A 19,882-nucleotide genomic window follows, 5' to 3' on the forward strand; every position below is an offset into this window, starting at 1 on the left:
TTCCAGCGAAATCTCGTGAGGACCCCACAAAATCACTCAGAGGCCTCTTGCTGGCTCTCATGAGATGCTGCCAGGACACAGAAGCCACAGCCACACCACGCTGCTAAATCAGGCTTCAGCTGGTGTGGCAAAGGGAGTGAGTGGTGTGGCGTATGCACAGGGTAGCACCTTCCTGTTTTACCTCAGGCGGCAAAATGAGACAGACCACCCCACCCAGAAACACAGTTTGCCCAGGGGTGCCAAAAGCCTGCAGCTGGGCCTAGTAATATTTTGATAATTTGAAACAAAAGAAAACTTAAGGAAATGAGCAAAGCAATGCCAATGTTAGAGGTCTCTTGAAACCCAACACTTTACTGTAAAAAGTCAAGGTGGATTTCATCATTCTGAGGTCAAACGTTACCTGACAGCATATTGCACTGCATAACTTCAAGCCTGCAACACAATTGTCACTTACTAGAATTAGATGCTATAGAACTAAAAAGGAATTAAATGAACAGTGCTGCTAGACTGCTGCTTAAAATGAGAAATGCAAACAATTTAGACCCAACATGGGACATAATTGGTGTCTTGAAGCTTGAGGGGATATCATTGAACAGTAGTTACACAGAACAGAACAGATAGGCTTTCTCTTAGATCCTTCAGAAACAGAGCAGAATCTACACATTTTAAGCACAATTGCTTCTAAGCACAGATTAGATTACGTGTAATGAACCCAAAACCATGTCTGGTAGGAGCAGGAGATAGGGTCCTATTCCTTTATATCAGAAGTTGTCAGGGTTTTCATGAACACCTGTGATCGACTGAATGAATGAATAATCCAGAATAGTTCAGGCTGTCACATTCTAATTAAATTAATTCAAATGTGGTAGTTTCGGATGCAGACAAGGGAAATTTCACTGAAGTCACACTGAATATAATTTCAGTATTTAATAAAAACATTTCTACTCTGTCTTTTGCTATCAAATGGCCTAAAGAAACTTAAAATCGCAAAACACTATCAAATGCATGGTTTAATAAAATAGTAGTGTGATAGATTGCAGGAATGATAACGAGTTTAGGTACAGTAGAACCTGGTCAAAAATAGACCAGGATTGGTAGCTATGTCCATTCTTATGTAATGTAATCAGTATTAGGATCCCACAAAATTTCCTTCTGTTTCAGTCTGGTACCTATTTTGAAGTTCAAGACATATGTCCTCTCCACCTCCACATACTTTTGCTCAGTATATTGTGATATCTTCAAAGGATATTTCAACCGAAACACATACACACCTTACAGTAAATTTGAGATATCTCACATTTCAGACATGTCCCCTCCCCAATGGTGTGCAGAACTTGCAAGTAAACTAAATTAGATTGTGCTTTGAATGTTCTTTTTCTATCACGGGGAAACATTTCTTTTTCATTTTAACACATAGCTGGTATCCTTTAAGTTGAGCTGCACTCAAACCTTTATTGCATTAGCAAACTGCCATAGCAAAATAAGACAATACAAAAAAGAAAAAAGACAAACTAGAGACAAGCATCCAAGCAAAATTCAGGTGTTTTGGCTGGCGTAGTGACATTTAAGTTACCCGAAGACAATAATGCAAAGATATAGTAGCCAGCGCCCAAAAACTAATATGCGGGTAAATATAAAGCACAAAATGGCCCCAGAACAGACTCAGCATATTGAGTTAAAAGTAATAAAAGAATTAAAACAGGTCCAGGTCTAGGGCACGCTACCCTGTCAGAGTAGCCCTGAGTTTCAGAGCCTGCACTATGAAGATTGCCACCCCACGTGAGATTTGGGGATTTGCGTCCACAAGAAGCGATTTCAAACAGTCTTCCTTAGATGTAATGGTGGACGGGATCAAAAGGAGGAGCTTAGATCTTATTGGCTCATAAATAGGGCAGTAGAAAAAGAAATGTATGAAGTCCTCTACTTCATTCATTGTGCATGGACATAGACGCTGGGTAATAGGGGTCTTAGAGTAAATCCCCTGCAGGAAGGCCGTGGGTATAGAATGGAAGCGGGCCATAGTAAACGCTCTTCTCAAATTGGGCTCCGTCAGGTCTATCAAGTAGTTGGCAAGTGATCTTACCACTTTCACTTTAGGGAGCCACATGGAAAGGCGAGCTGAGGTGGACTGTGCCCGGTCCATGGCCTCGTCTCTTGTAAGAATCCAGGCCCGGATTTTATGTTTGTCCCAAGAGGACAGCGAGTCAAGATTTGGGAGAGAGTAGCGTGCAGTAATAGTCACCATGGCCTTGGACCATTTATTGCTTTGAGAACACGTTAAAAAGGCTTGCCTGGCTAGTAGGGAACCTGGGGCATTGATTAATTTACAATAAAAGCTAATAATTCTAATGTGGGCTCTCGCAACAATGGAGGGGAGGCCCAGTTCTGTTCTTAACTGTGCTGCAACCGAGCCCTTGGGGAGACCCAGTATCTTCCGTGCAAAAGAGTTTTGTAGAATCTCCAGCCGTTGTAGTGTTTTTAAATTCCACCCCCAGATTTCAACCCCATACAGTAACATCGGGAGGACTTTGCTGATAAATGCTTTTCTGATTGGTGGAACCAGCTGGCCGCCTTTTGCATAGTAAAATTTCTCCAAGGCTTTGATGGTTCTGCGGGCAGCCAGGATGGTCGTATTTAGGTGAGCTGACCAGCTAAGCCCATGCTGAAAAATGATACCCAAATACTTGAATGCTGAACAATATTCAATAGAATGGCCCTCAAAATTCCAGAGTGACTTCCGAGTTTTCGTGCCAAAAGTAAGAATTTTGGTTTTGGCGAAATTAATTTTAAGGGAGTTGGTATCACAATATGTCATGAGCCCTCTGAGCGTGTTGTTTAAGCCCAGCTTGGTTAATGACAGTATCACCATGTCGTCCGCATAGAGTAATATGGGGATCTTGAGCTGTTGTAAGGAGGGGGCAGATTGATTTAGGGCCTTCATAGTTGTGACGATGTCATTGATATAGAAATTGAATAGAAAAGGGGCCAAGAGGCAACCCTGTTTGACCCCTTTATTCAGAGGGAAAGAATCAGAAAGAGCTCCCAGAGGGCCGAATTTTACTCTGGCCGATATGTCATTATGAATTTCCATAAGAAGGAGGAGGAGTCTCTTATCTATGCTGGTGTAACTAAGCTTCTGCCACAGCCTATCTCTGGGAATGGAGTCAAAGGCGGAGGTCAGGTCCACAAAAGCCGCGTGTAGTTTGCAGTTGAACCTGTTTAGGTATTTATCAATCAGGGTAAGTAGAACAAGACATTGGCCAGATGTGCTGTGACCTTTGCGGAAGCCAGCCTGTTCCGGATGGAATAGCTTTGTTTCTTCTGCCCACTCAATTAATTTCTCTAGCAAGAATCTAGAGTAAACCTTGTATGATATGTCCAACAGGCTGATAGGTCGGTAGTTACGCGGATCTTGTGGGTCCCCCTTTTTATGTATTGGGATGACTATGCTCTGTTTCCAGTTAGGTGGAATCTTAAGAGTAGCATTAGTGGTGGTAAAGAGAGATGCTAAGATAGGGGCCCACCACGACTGGTTCGATAAGAATACCTCAGGTGGTATCATATCCTCCCCCGGGGATTTATCCCCTGATAGCATGCTAATTAGTTGAGTACATCTCTCTGGGGAGACTGGCTCCCAGGTGGGCAAGGCAGATGCTGGAAGGGTGGTGACTACATTTACGTCAGAATCTGAGGTGGAATACAGCTGAGCAAAGTGAGAGTGCCAGCTGGCTGCTGTGATGTTATTAACAATGAATGAGGGGGGTCTTAAACCTGCATTAATTAAATTCCAAAATTTCTTGTCATCACGGGTTTTAATGGCCACTGACAGAGCCGTCCAGCGTTCTTTCGCAAAGAGCAATTTCTTATGTTGGAGCAGCTTCTTATAGTATGAACGAAATTGGGCTAACTCCCTGATTTTGCTCTGAGTGCTGTCTGATTTCATGTCAGACTGAAGAAATCTAAGCCTACTTCTGCACTGTTTGCATTCTTGGTCGAACCAGGTTTGATTCTTCCAGGTTTGAATCGCACGGGAAGGTTTCGTAAGCGAAGGGAGCAAGTAGGCTAGAATTTGCTGGAAAATTGAGAAATGATTTACATTCGTTGTTAACAGCTGAGCTTTCAGGGCTAGGATCTCAGGGGAATTTAGGAGGACTTTTATGTCTTGCTCCAGGTAGATGTCCCACTTCTTGCGTCCGGGGGCCAAGGTCAGTGAATCCTGGGGGTGTGGTGAGCTGGGAGGCCCCAGCTGTGTGTGGTGAAAGGAGATGGCAATTGGAAGGTGGTCACTTTCGGTTCTGTTGAACACATTGAAACAATATGCCTCATCATTAAATGCTGAGGAGGACCAGATGTAATCTATAACACTTGCCCCTCTAGATCCTAGAAAAGTATAGTATCCCCCGGACCAGTCTTTGGGTGTGCCGTGCAAGCTGTGCAGCCCGCAGTTTATAGTGAACTCCAGCAGTATGATGCCAGCCCTATTAATGGTCTTGTCATGTGAATTCCACGTAGGAAACCACTCCTCTTCTATGAATAATTGCGACTTATCGGTGAATAAGCTTATATCTGCTCCGATTCTGGCATTGAAGTCCCCCATTATAAGGATCTCTGACTTTGGAAATTCAGCCCCAGATTTATCTAGAATAAATCTTAAATCCTCCCAAAGCTGATTTGAATGAGAAGAGGAGTAGGTAGATGGATTGTACAAGTTTACACATATGAATTCCCCAAGCGAGCTGTTAGTGATGTGCAAAGTTTGAATGTAATTACTCTCTAAGCAAAAGATAGGAGAGATATTAAGCTGAAGCTCCTGCGAAACAAATGTTACCAGGCCTCCACTAGGGCGCCCATACAAATGTGTTTTGGTCGCAGGAATCACAAAGGCGTCATAGCCCGGTAGGGATGGGGGGGGTGAAGATTCTAAGCACCAGGTCTCTTGTATACCCATAATCTGGAATTTCGCTAAAAACTCTTTCATATCCCCGTCCTCCTGTTTGGACGTCCATCCTGCCACATTCCAGGATAGCACATTAAAGCAATTTGAGGAGGGACTATGTGCTAGTCAATTGCTCTGGATGCTGGTGGGAAGGACATTGCCAGGGGTCTGAGACAGCGCCAGGCGAGGTACTACCGAAGGTATCGAAGGGGTGGTGAGTTGATTGATGTGACCAGCAGGGTCTTCAGTAAAACCTGAGTTGTCTCTTTGCACAGTGGCTTCCTTAACGTTTATATATTGGCTTGAAGAGGTTGCGGATAAATGAGGTTCTACCAAAAGAGGTTGACTGGCAAAGGGCGAGGATATAGAGTCATTTGACTGGACCGCACTGATTGAAGACTCCAGGTCAGGCATAGAAGAATAGGACATTGACAGATTACCAGGATGAGGTGTGTTTGGCGCGTTGCTCTTTAAGGCGGAGGGCGAGGTAGTTGATTGCAGATCTATTAGTAGAGGTGAAGGGGGTCTGCGTTGCGACGGTGTGTGAGGAGCTTCCGCCAGGCAGACTGCCAAATCATCCGTTATTGGAGTCCCAGTATTTGGCAGGGGTTTCTGGGGTGTTAGCCCCTTCATAACTGGTTTCCTTTGATTTAATAGGTTGCTATGTCCAGGATTTGAGGAGATTTTCTCTTGAAGTACATGTGTAAGTTGCTGCTTGAGTGTATCAAGCCTGTTTATAACTTCCTGCTGTTCTACTAATGGCAACTCGCCATAGGATGAAATGAGGTCCCTCTCCTCTGAGGCATCCAGATGGCTGGGCCCGCTTTGGTCATGCTTCTTTGTTGCTGGAGTAGATAAACCAGGAAGCTTGGGCTGAGAGGGAGGGTGAGGTTCCCGGGTGGACAACTTGAGTTTCAAGACTGAGTTGAGCTGCAATTTCTATAGTGACACAGACACACACACCTGGCAATGTGTACAGTTTGCATAAGAAAATATTAAGAGGTGTGATATTCATGTGTACCTGTTCCAGCAAAGGTTTGCCATCTGCTCATACACATTCCAAATTACAAAATTACGTCATCTTGCTAGCTAAAATAAGGAATTTAAGATTTTTTTAAAAAAAAAACTAATGCACTGCAGTGGTACTCATACTCCATGATGGTCCCCATACTGAGGGATCAGGATGGCACCTACAGTAATGGTGTTCTGCCAGTTAGTTTAAACAGACCTATTTGCAATGACATTCCTGAGCAACTTTATTAGGAATTGTGGATAGTGGGGCTGGGGGTCATTTTGTTTTCGTTTTTAGCATTTCATTTTCTTTTGCCCTGATTTAATGCTGCATACCACCTTGTTATGTTATATGAAGAATAGCCTATAAATATTTTAAATGACAGGTAAAGATTTTAAATTGTTGCCTACAAAATGGAACTTAAATCTCCAGATTCCTGAATCCAACTTTCGTGTAGCAGCTTAAGTCTCACAAGCCAGCTTGTGACGAAGTGCAGAAACTGAGGCCTGTTATAAGAATTCCAAGGTCTCAAATATAGAAGAAATGTTCATAAATGTACAAGGCAAACACATACATAAGTATCTAAACTACGTGTCTGAAATAGTACAGGAGAGCAATCCTGAAGCCATTTTGACTCTCCCAAACTGACTGTAAAAAGAACAGTCTTTCTCCTCCGGATAGTAAAATATATATGTGAGTGTGCATGTATGCTTGCCCTTGTAACTTGAAACAGGGATTTCCTCCCCTTTCTCCACAGCAAAGGGAGGAGGGAGAAAGAAGAGGGAGAACTGTAACTCTGAAAATGTTTTGTTTGAAACTTGGAGTTTGTGAGAGAATTTATGGGCACTGGAGACAAGACTGTTCTGTGTGGGACCTCATACCTCCCAGGACCCATGGGCCTGAGCAGATGTCCCCCAATGCCCAAATGTCCCTTTCCATGGAGGCGCAAGTTACAGCAACAGCCAAAGCGACATTTTTCCACCTTCGCCGCATCAAGCTGCTGGTCCCTTACCTTTCCCGCCCTGACCTGGCCACAGTGATCCATGTGACGGTCATCTCCAGGCTTGACTACTGTAATTCGCTCTACGCGGGGCTGACCTTGAAGCTGTCCCAGAAACTCCAGCGGGTGCAGAATGCTGCAGCGAGGCTCCTCACAGGGTCTCTGCCATGGGAGCATATTCACCCAGTGCTTTTCCAGCTGCACTGGCTCCCGGTGGAGTACAGGGTCAGATTTAAGGTGCTGCTTTTGACCTTTCAAGCCCTTCACAGCCTAGGACCTTCGTACCTACGGGACCGCCTCTCCTGGTATGCCCCACGGAGAGCCTCAAGGTCCGTAAATAGCAACACCCTAGTGGTCCCGGGCCCTAAGGAAGTTAGATTGGCTTCAAACAGAACCAGGGCCTTTTCAACACTGGCTCCGGCCTGGTGGAACGCTCTGCCTCATGAGACCAGGGCCCTGCGGGATCTGATATCTTTCCGCAGGGCCTGGAAGACAGAGTTGTTCCGCCTGGACTTTGGCTTGGAGCCAATTTCATTCCCTCCCTCTCTTTCTTTTTTCATTTCCTTCTCCTCCTGCGATGAGGCTACATTTTAATATTTTAATGTTCCATTATTTTAATGTTGTATTTTAATTTTGTTTTTAAGTTCTAATCATTCAACTTGTTTTTATTATTGCTTGTAAGCCGCTCTGAGCCCGGCCTTGGCTGGGGAGGGCGGGGTATAAATAAAAATTATTATTATTATTATTATTATTATTATTATTATTATTATTATTATTAATGCCACCTTCTGGAATCAGTTCGAGTAAAAACTTGCTGTGTGTAACAGAAGTACTTTAATGGAAACCATCTAAGAACTGGAAAGCAATACCTATAACTGCTAAACATTTGTCTCCATGTCCCATCTGTGATCTCACAAACGTGTGCACCAACATCAGTGGCTTATAGTAGCATATGTTGTGTTATTTTAAATGATAGAAAGAGTAACACTTCTAAATCGGATGTTTTCCTTTAGCCTTCGTCCTCAAAACCTCAGATAAGATTAATTTCTCATCCCTTTCTCTAATCTCAGACCACTAATAATATGTATTAGGGGGTGGAAACCTTAGATGTAAATCTGCAGGTTCTAGAGACAACATTCCCTTCCGCTAAATGAAAAGGCAACCTATTACTAAAAACTCAGAAGCCCAGGATGTGAATTTTATACAGTAGATTTATCATCCATTTGAGCAAAGCAGCAGCCTTCCCAGTTCCCATAAAATGGGGGTTATATAATAATGAAGAGGGGGAATATTCAGCAGATTGGATTTCAGGAGGTGAATCTGTAATATGCACACAAATCAGCAAGAATAAATTCAGCCTCAAACTCTGAATATTAATCACCCTTCGAAAAATACAGTAATAGGTCACACAAAGCTTATTAAAAATGTGGATTAAGATTTCTTGCTATCCTTGCACATTTGGAAATGTATGCACTAAGGTGAAAAGAGGCTGCCCTCCATTATCAAACCCCGTGTGCTCTTTGGTCTTGTATATTCTCTTTCCTCCAGTAATATAATAATTGCCTTGTATAAGACTAAAGGCCATCTAGTTCAGTTGCTCCTCTGGGCTAGGGGCTCCTCTTTCAAGACTAAACCCGCCCTTTCTACTTAGCCTTTCCCAACTGAGCCTAAAGGAAGCTGGGAAGCTGCCTTGTGCCAAGTCAGACCAGGCTCATCTGTACTGACCAGCAGTGGGCCTGGAGACAGGTGTCCTTTGCAGCCCTACCTGGAGATGCCATTGATTGGACTCAGGGTATTCTGTCTAAAAAGCATAAGCTTTAGCTCTGAGCTATGGTCCTTCCCAATTAGCAAGAATCTTCATCTGCGTTAACGGCATTTTTAAAATTGTGAGTGTGGGTGGTTGTTTTTTATTCTTCCCTTATTTCCCATTTCCCACCTCTTACATTTTTTATTTGCTAGCAGGTATCTTTTTAAGTTATCCAGCACCTAGCACAACTTAGGTGCTTCATTGTCAGTATCCTGCTTTTAACTGTACATGATGAGCCACTCTCAAAATGCAGAGCATGAAGCCATCCTATGTTGTCTGGGAAAGCCATTTCCCGTTCCCAGGGAAATGACGCTGCGGGATGGGAGCAAGCCTGACCCACACGCACGGGGCAGGGTAGCCCCTGCACCATTGGGGGGTCCTCGGCCACATCATCCCTTGGCCGACCAATCCGGTAGGTCCGGGGGCGTGGCATGGGCTATTTAAACTGCCCACGGCTGAGCCTGGGGAGTTCCTAGTTGATGTGCATCAGCTGGGCTCCCCCTACTGGTGGTTAACCCTTCCAAGGCTTCCTGCGGATGGGCAGGAGTCAGATATAGTCATGTGGTTTCCAATGCTTAAGCCAATACTACTCAAATTCTGTAACCAATAAAGTTGTGTCCATTTTCGCCCATTAACCCAAAATACTGTTTCATGTGTCTTTATTCCAACATCCCGGGAGGGTTTGGGACCTTGCCACACAATGGCAGCCACTAATCCAAAGTATACTAGCCCTGAACATAAGCAGTGAGATTCAGCAAAGGCAATCTGTGCATGTCGATAAATATGTGCATTGCGATTGACAACAGCGGCAAAAGTCTTAATAGCACAAGGATGGAAGACTGAGGAAAGTATGGCAAGAGAAATTGGTGGACTATGCAGAATTGGCAAAATTGACACATAAACTACGGGACAAGGATAACTGTGACTTTAAAGATGAATGGGAACCTTTTACAAAGTACTTAAAGACGCAACAAAGTGAATTGGACTCCTTGGCAGGTTTTGAATAAACACTCAAAAACTTTTTAATGATAATAACTAGTTAGACAAATCAAGGATTTGTAACATGTAGAGAATATCATTTATAGAGAAACCAGAGATTGGAACTGAGGGAACTCAGGGGTGGGGGGTGGGGGTGGAGTGGGGAGGGTTGGTTGTTTTATGGGAGGGAGGGAGGAGGGCGGGAAATGGGGGGAATTAAGAATGATATGTTTTAAGATATATTTTGTTTAAATTCTTAATAAAAAATCTATTTAAAAAAGAAAGAAAGATGTGCATTGCGATAATAGTCTGGTCCCCACTGCAGTGCCATAGCTAGGGGAGTTAACAAGGACTTGCGCTCCAGGTCAACCCTCCAGGGGAGGCTCCATTGAGGCTCCTAGCCTGCCGGCCATTTTACTGTCTAGGCTTCAGACAAAACAGCTCTCCCTGCTCTCTGTGTGAGTGACTGAGCCAGAAAAGGAAAAGGAGAAAGAGGAAGAAAATGAGGAGAATGGAGTTTGCTTGCATGCCCATTCCAAAAAGTGAGTGATTCCCTTCCTTCCCCTTTCCCCAATGAAGCCAAAGATGGCATCTCCCGTCTGGTTTCGCAGCTGTGTGAGTCTTCTAAAGAAAGGTCTCCCACCTTATTTGCAAAATGGAGAGGAAAAGAACAGTTGGAAAACTTGGAGAAGAGAAAGGGAAGGGAAGACTACCTTCCAGGCAAAGTCGAAAAAATGCACATTTTGTTGCTCTCAGCCATGGGCCTAGCCAAGGGGGCTGGGCAGGGAGGGGCAGTCAAGTAACAATAGAAATACTTGGTGTGTGTGCCAAACTGAGCCTTTGACCGGGTGAAGGAAAGCCTCTTCCACTTCTAGGGCCTCTCTTAATGTGCTATAAATTGAATAATAAATTATAGATATAAACTGTCCTTGATTAGGCAATGTGATGGGAGAGAAGAGAATGGTGGACTGGGAAAACGATGCCTGTGGCTATTGTTGTTGTTCATTTGTATCATTTATGTCCAACCTAATCCATTGCATGTTCCTCAAACGCAAGGCCCACTTGTGTTCAATGGGATTTACTCCCAGGTAAATAGGTACAGAATGTGAAGTCTTTGATTATGATTTCTTGGGAAGCAGTGATTGCTATAGCTTTGAACAAATTTATATAAGCTCACAGATAGGATGGGGTATGAATATTTAGTAAATAAATGAACTAGATGGTGATAGACTTACTTCTATGGATTTGTCAAATATTTCTAAAGTCATTTATACAAGTAGCCATCACAACAACATTGCAAGAGCGTCATATGCCAATAGCTCCCATATGTTTATGATTTGTTGTGTGAACAAGGGCTTCCGTTCTGTGTTCCAGATCTACTGTCAGTCAGGGTTGTGTATTTGTGTGGAGGTTTTTTGGAAGGCTGCCAGTGCTATTGCTGTGAGAGCAAGAGAATATTTTTTCCCATACTCACTTTCACCGCACAACTCACCATTTTATAAAATTATTATCATTTGATATGCCTATTCTAAGATTTTTTTAAAAACAAAACAAAACAAAACACTGTTCAGTTAAAGAGGAGGGCTGTGGTTCTCACAAATTTACTCATATATCAGAAAGTATAAAAAATGAAAAGGCATTTTTCTTTAAGTTCCATGCCATGTTCCGTGCAACTCATCCTACAGGCTTAAATCCTGTGCCCACTTGCAACTTAGGGTTACGGCACATTCTTCCAGTCATTCTGTCTGCACAAGCATTGCAGCTTACCAGAGGAAATAAATCCCCACATTTCTCCTGACTCCCCAAGGTAATTTTGGGGGGTGGAAGGGGGGAGGAGAGGGAAGAAAGTCCCCTGTGCAAGCAGAAGTCCTTACGTAGAGCTTCCACTGAAGGGCTGGTTAGGTGAATCCTGCCCTTAGTCTCCATATATTCATATTTTCCTTGATTTGTCAGCTCCTTTCCAAAACATACCCCACACACGTATAGGGAAGGGCAGAGCCTGTGCTCTGCATGGTAAAGGTCCTAGATGGACCAATGGCTGGCCTCTCTCTCTCTCACACACCCACCCACACCCACCCACCAGTCCTCTTCCTTTCCCCCATTACTGATTTCTGTAGCTACATGCCTCCTTGTCTGATGGCAGGCATTAGGGAACATAATCCACCTTGAAAATATCCGTCTGCCAATAAGCCACTTTTCTAGGTATTTGGGGATCTATTACATACTGGCCCAAAGGAGACAGTGAACATCAGAAGATGAGATTAGACCTGCTGGACCAAGGCAAAGGCCCATCTAGTTGAGCATCCCTTTCTCACAGTGGCAGTCATGTACCCTTGGAAGGCCCACACGCAGGAGCCGAGTATAATCTTGGGCACCTCTGTCGCTATCCCCCCCCCCCCAAAGGCCCTAATGTTTCCTCCAAGGGGAAGTTTATCCAGCCAGTCACCTGATCATTTTGGCTGCCCTGTTCCAGAGGGGTTATTTTTAGGTGAGGCAACCAGAACTGTACACAGTGTTCCAAGTACAATCACCCCATAGCAGCATTCTGATATTTGGAGGCATTGTGAGGGGGGAATGACTTATATATGCCAGGACCTGGATGCCACCACTACAGCAGGTGACCCTGAGGAATCGCTGCCCAGAACAGTTTTGTTGGATAGGCTTCAGTTGGTACAGCTTGAGGTTATTCTACTCTCAGGAATTTGATGGTTTGCAATGGCATTTGTTAGGTCGTTTATTAATTTTGTGTTCTGTTGGTTATCTTATAACTAGTTATTACTGGTTATGATACAGACATTTTTATGGGGTAATGTGATTTAGAGGTGTATTGCAGTTTGCTGTTCTGTTGCTTTAAATCTTGCATTTATTTATTTCCTAAAAATTATATACAGTTTACAAAAAGATAAAACAATAAAATTGTTGCTAAAAATTACAACCCTAATTTAAAACATACAGAAGGTTAAAACCGCAATAGAATATTTTAAAACAAATTAAAACTCATGCAACTTTCTAAACTTCTGGCATGTTTCAGTTACATTGTCTATTCATTTTTATGGGTAGTTGCCTAGAAATTGTTTCTAGTAGGAGATGGCTAAGAAATTAAAATTTAAAAAGCGCTTCCTACTTCCCCACAATGAATTTTGGCCCAAACCTGAAAAACACAACTCTGAATTATCCATCAATTATTATTATGTCTTAACTACGCTGGTTAAGAAAAGGAGAAATTGAAAGCATGTTTCCAGTGAGAGGAAAGTTAGCTGCAAAGTGTGGAATGCCTGTTGTTTCAAAGCAAATCACTCAAGCAGTTTTCATTGGAATTTTCTGAGATTATGCATCTGACAAGATAGGTTCTGTGTGCCAGTTTTCATACTGATAGAGGAGAAATCTTTATTTTTTATTTTTACCATGAATATAATTTTCATGCTTTGTAATGACGGAATGCTGAAAAGGTGAGACATCTTAATCTTTGGAGGCTCCATAATATATGATATAAAGGCAGTCTCTTTTCTCGCATGCACTTATTATCTCTGTCTTACTGTCAGCAATTCTGAGGCTAAGAGAGAGTGGCTGGCCCGAGGCAACTTTGAGAGTTCATGACTGAACTGGGTCCCCTAATGCATAGTTCATGTCCTTAACTACTAAGTTACATCACCACTCTGTAAGTGTGTGTGGCGCATATATTTGAGGAAGCATGCACCAGTGCATGGTAATTATCAGGAAAAAGTAGAGCAAATAAGCATACCCACATCCTTAAATCCTTGTGTAAGTCAGAGACACTTAAAAATCCAACCCATGACTTTCTTCTGCCTAGCCTGACAATGTTCACTGTAGTCTTATTTTGTCTATAAATCTTAAGCTTGAGGTCACTTTAATTTGCATTGAAGGAGAATTAGTGAAAGACAGTCTATTATCTCTAGTGAAGTATTGACTTTTCAGATGAACAACATAGTCTATGTCTTTCATTTCTTAGTTATCTGTTTCTTGAACACCAAGGGCTAGGACTTTAAATATTTCTGAAGGTATTCCTTTAGGATCAAGATGGTCAATAAGATTAGAAATGTCTCACTGCTACATATACACATCTGTAGAAAGTCAATTTGTCTGGTTTTGACTCCTGAGGCTCTGTGGCACTGTGAACGTTGTGCATTCAGAAACCCCCGTTTCTAGCAACTCCAGTTAAGAATAACTCAGGTAGGAGAGTGGGCAGAGACCTTTGCTAAGATCCAGCCTGAGCAGACAGTATCATGGAAGGCTAAGAGGGCATACCACTTGGAAACGTGGCAATAACTTTGTTGCATTTCTTAAACAAGAATAGAACAGTAAGAGGAAACCAGATGTAATTCATTCCATTTCCATCTTGTGCCTGCTGGATCAGGCCAATGGCCCCATCTAGTCCATGACCCCGTTCTCACAGTGCCCAGCCAGATGCCTGTGCAAAACCAGCAAGCCAAGCATCATCACAAGGAGACTCTGCCCTCCTGTGGCTTCCAGCAACTGGTACTCAGAAGCACTGCTGCCTCCAGCTGTGGAAGTAGACCAGAGCCATCATGGACAGTAGCCATTGAGAGCCATCTCCGCCATATAAACCATACAGGGGCACTATTCACATATATTCCCCCTTTCATTTAAAGAAACAGCAATTAAATTAATGACCACTGTGGAAACATCTCATGGTAATTCCTTCATCGCTAAATCTCAAGGGCTTCTACAGAAGGAAGAAGGCCTTGATTTCTGTTCTGACCCAAGTTTGTCACATGCAACACTGTTTTCATTTCACTGCAGTTTGGCTTCTGAGAGAATGTATGTAAAACACCTGTGTTGGAATTGTTTTTATCATACTATTCCAGACCACTCATTCCAAAGGAAATACAATAGAAAAAGTTGTGGAGATCATCAGTTACGGACATATTGTTTGTGGACTGAAAACAACAACAATGAATAATGCTCATATTCTTTGGATGGATTTCTGTTCTGTCCATGGGACAAATAAGCAAACACCAGCAATCTCCACTCCTGTTTCCACTAGAAGTCTCTAACATCCTCCAATGCTTCTGAATAACTTGAGCAGAATAGTACAATTACTGTCAATATAACATAATTATTTAGGCAGAGTCCCAGAAGGTCAGCTTGATATTTATTTATTTTTAAATATTTATTATTACATTTATAACCCGTCTTTCATGCAGGAAGCTGACGATGCCATAAATGCACTCCCTCAGTTTATCCCCTCAGCAACCCATGCGGTAGGTTCGGCTGGTAGAAGGTGACTTGCTCAGTATCATCCAGAGCTTTATGGCTGAATGGGGATTTGAACCCTGGTCTCCCAGGTCCTGTTCAAACACCCACACCACAAAGGCTTTCAGGTATTATGTGTGCATTTCTCTGAAGGCCTTTTTGCTGCAGAGTGCTTTTTAAATTGCTTTTTTTTTTTTACTGCGGCTTTCTTTTGTTCTGCTTTTACAGACACATTTTGCTCTTTCCAAAATGGCTGCTGAAACTGCTTCTTCTGTTTTGCAGAGTAGAGGTCATCCCCAAATTGCCTTTGCTCCCTAATCTGTGTTCCGATCAACACAGTTTGCACCGTCATCTGTATGACTTTGTGAACGGTTAAGTCCTCTGTTAGCTGTGCTCTTTCATTCAGCCCTTTGTCTAGAATTCTAAGCACCGATCTATTCTCAAGTGCTCCTCTTTTTTTTACAGCAAATTCAGTGTTCAGCCTGTGCATACTTGGCCCTAACAAATGACCCATCAGTTTCTACAGTTTCTGAGCGCTTGATAAGAAGCAAGCAGGCCTTGTCACAGAACACATTCCTTTTGGGATGTCAAAATGGGCACTGGGACATTAAAACGTGGTCAGAACAGTATTGTAGCCGTACTTTTGGCCCTCTACAGCAATACTAGAAAATTTATAAATGTTGAAGGTGTCTTTCTGCATGGCATTAATGAGTGAATTTGCTTAAACTATTCCTTCTTCCTCATGGAGCTCTGTGGCCAGGCGAAAACAATCAAATGTCTGTCTGTGCCAGGCAAAAATTGGAAAAAGAGAGGCCTGAAGTTACATGTTGCTGCCTTGGATTTCTGCTGTTAAAGTCTTCACTGAATTGTAATCAATTCCCCAACTGGCTTCTTCCTCCCGGTCTTCTTGTTCCATTTGTTTCTTCATTTTCCCCCACCTCTGGCTTTTCTGTCCCATGTCGCCTTCTCCCAATTGGTATTGAGAAAAAACTTTTTTATAGTTGCATATTCTGGGAAACGAAAGTTCTTTCCCATAGATTGTGTCCTCCCTAAAAGAGGGCACGTGTTGCGGTGAGACCTGGAGACTGACCTCCTGGTTGTGGGTGGGTATATTGGACAGCCACAACACCCGATTGGTAGGTCCCTCATTGTTGGGTTTAATCTGGCCAATGGGGTGCAGTCTAAACGGATCTAGGGACCTATATAAACCCATGCACGTGACCCAGAGCTTCCTCTTTCGGCTCATGCATCGGAACACCTGCCCACCTCTCCCTATTTTTAGGGCATTTTGCGATTGACTTTGCTATGCCTTCGTGTGTCATCTGTTGTTGGGACAAGGGCACGGCAGGAATTTTCCCCACTTGGCTGATTGGCTGTTGCCATTTGGGTTTCGCCTACCGCATAGCAATTTGTCACAAATTGTAAGGTTGTGGATAGGCACTGGTTCATGTGATAGGGATGGGAGAGTGGTCTCGCCATCCCTATGTGAAGGGCATTCCATTAAAGGAATCCCGGGACTCAACTTGGTTTGGTCAACCCCCAAAAGTGGGTTATCCCTGTGCCTGAGTTCAGGGGATCATCTGGGAAGTGAACAGAGTCTGTTCCCAGGCCTTTCACCTGCCTCAGGTGTTCACCCTTGGCTGACCTATGATAGAGCTCTGGGTCAGTGCTACCTGCAAGGGTGCAGGGAGCTAGTCGAACCAGAGCCTATGCAAGCACTCACTTTTCTGTAATCAATAAAGCTGTGGCCTAAATTCTGCCAAAAACCAAAACTAAAATTTGAGTCAAATGTGTGTTTATTTAAGGGGGAGGTCTCTGGGTCTAAACACACAAAATCCAGAAAGCCAAATGGAATATGAAAACGACATTACAGTGGTACCTTTAGATACGAACGGGATGCGTTCCGGAGCCCCGTTCGCATCTAGAGGTAAACGTATCTAGAGACGGCACATCTGCGCATGCACACGTCGCTTTTTGCCGCTTCTGCACATGCGCAAGTGGCAAAACCCAGAAGTAGCGCACTCTGTTACTTCCGGGTTGCCGTGGAGCACAACTTGAATGCGCTCAACTCGAAGTGTATTTAACCCGAGGTATGACTGTATTCAGGGACGCGGGTGGCGCTGTGGGTAAAAGCCTCAGTGCCTAGGACTTGCCGGTCGAAAGGTCGGCGGTTCGAATCCCCGCGGCGGGGTGCGCTCTCGTCGTTCGGTCCCAGCGCCTGCCAACCTAGCAGTTCGAAAGCACCATCGGGTGCAAGTAGATAAATAGGGACCGCTTACCAGCGGGAAGGTAAACGGCGTTCCATGTGCTGCGCTGGTGCTGGCTCGCCAGAGCAGCGATGTCACGCTGGCCACGTGACCCGGAAGTGTCTCCGGACAGCGCTGGCCCCCGGCCTCTTAAGTGAGATGGGCGCACAACCCCAGAGTCTGTCAAGACTGGCCCGTACGGGCAGGGGTACCTTTACCTTTACCTATGACTGTATTCTATTCCAAGATCCAGTTTGAATGGTCTCAGTATTGCTCTCTGCACGGGGACAGCGTGCATTTCCATAGGCCCAAAGTTTAAAGTAGCAGAAATCCAGATGGTCAACATTGCAAATCTTTCTAATATCCTAGCAAGATTAAACCTGCTTCTTTACTTCTTAGCCTCCCATTCACACCCACCCAGGCAGTCACTAAGGCTTGAACTATTTCTGATTAAAGCTGATACATTTTGCCCTGCAAAGATCACAGGTTTTCAGGTTAACTGAGTTAAAAACACAACTTTATTTACTACTCTTTGAAATTAAAATAAAAAATAAAGGATAGAATAAAGAGATCAGATACATGTTATAAAAGCATGCTTTAAAAACATTATATGGTAAGTATAAATGTGTCTAACAAATGTTAACTTACTAGGTTGTCTCTAGTTCTTCTGCTTATTAGCGCTGCCAAATTTGCTCAAATCACATTTGAAAATTTAAGGTGCATTTTAATTGTGACACTAGCATGGTTTTTGCCTTTTTTGAAACTTCTGCTCACTTGGTCAACATCTTCATTGAGCTATTTGCCTTGAGCCCAAATTCTCATTCCTGGTCAGTTCAGATCCCTTGAGCATATATGTCACATTGAGATTTCACATATCTCATCTGACTGTGAAAGTTCTACGCAAGCTTTGTTTACAAAAAACATATATGCATATTTTTTACATGTTTATCCCTATACAGTACTTGAATTAGTTTATAAAGTCTAAAAATGTCATTGTGTTTGCTCTTGATATTTATTTGTGTCAGTATTAAAAAATATCAGCATTCAAGCACATACCCTCGATTAGATATGTCACACAATCTCATCTGGTACCGTGAGAGCTATTGACATTGATCTACACACTGTAATCATGTCAAATGGCCAATCATAAAATTGGGGAAGCAGTAGTAAAAGCAAGGAATATGCTGACATAGCAGCAAGTTTGCATTATGTATAAGATGGCAGCAATTGTGGTCAGTGTTAGTTGGAAAATACTAATATCAGACCATGCGTCTATGGGTTTAAGTATACGGTTAAGCTTAAAATAGCATCACATTTGTGGTACTTCTCTCTGCTACCGTAATAGTACAAAGAAAATACTGAAATGACAAGATAGTATTTTGCCACATGAAAGGGCAAAGGCTATCTGAGGGAATTGAGTTTACCCGTAGGTGAAGGAATGTCTGTAACTGTGCAGTTCCTCTAGAAGAAGTTTTCACCTCAGTGTCCTCTAAAACAGAGAAATCTGAACAAGTGAAAATGCTTTGAAGACAGGTTCCCTAATCAGATTTTTTTATATATATAAAGAGAGAAAGATCTTTCATCACTCAGCCATACAGGGCAGCTGAATGCCAATTGGTAATAGAGGCCTTTCTGAAGAAAAATGAAATATCAGTCACAACCTCAGCCTTAAAGGAAGGAGGGGGGAAGTATACAATTGAATCTAGTTTTATTTAGAGTTGATGGTTTTCAAAAAGAAAAAGAAAAAAAGCCTGAAATACTGATTTATGCAACTGTCAGGTTTGAATGTATGCAACACAACTTTCTCAGATTGAATCCCATTGATTTTCTATAACCGTGTCAAGCAGTCAGTGCAGCACGGCGGTTTCTGGGACTGTAATAAATAATCCCTTTGGAAAGAAAGTGATTCTTCTCTTCGTAAATACATAGGTGAACATCTTGTTCTCTTGCTCTTTCATGTCTGTTACAGCTTAAGCTGCAAGGCTGTTGTTTTTCAAGAAAGCGATTCCTTAATTCCCTATCCTCATTTTCGCTTAGGCTAACATGCTTTGTTTTTCTTCTGACCTTCTTGGGGCTTTTACTTCAGGGAGACGCTGTTAGAGCGGGATGTCATTCTGCTTTGGAGATGTGAAGAGATGAAAAGACCAAAGTGAATGCTTGCAAATTCAACTTGGAATAATTAGCAGCAGTACATAATAGTGTGTGTTAATTCTGAAAGGCACTAACCTAGCCTTGAAAGACAGCCTTATATATGAAAGGAGAGTTAGCGCTAGCTCAAAACAAACACCACTTCCACAAATTAATATTCCCCATTAGATCTATTGGGTTTCTGCTCCAGTGCCAATCATAATCACTTTTGGGTGATATGGTTAGTTCTGCTTTTGAGCTTCATGTTTCTAGCCTAGAACTTCCATTTATACATTTTTGGGTTGATGTGTTTTGTGCGCCGCACTAAATTTGTAACTTGCTTTGCTATTGATTTGCTAGTTGTTCACTATTCTCTGTCATACATATTATTTAAAGTTGGTAAATAATTTAAAATGTGCTAAGGCATTCATTCAAGTACCTTCATAAGTAATTCTAAAACTGTTTACCAGAAGCATAATACCAAGCTAACGCGTATAAGAAATGACAATACTGTTTTCAAGTTAAACGTTTCCTGCAGAAA

The sequence above is a fragment of the Podarcis muralis genome, chromosome 4 (assembly GCF_964188315.1).
Source record: "Podarcis muralis chromosome 4, rPodMur119.hap1.1, whole genome shotgun sequence".
In the NCBI taxonomy this organism is placed as follows: Eukaryota; Metazoa; Chordata; class Lepidosauria; order Squamata; family Lacertidae; genus Podarcis; species Podarcis muralis.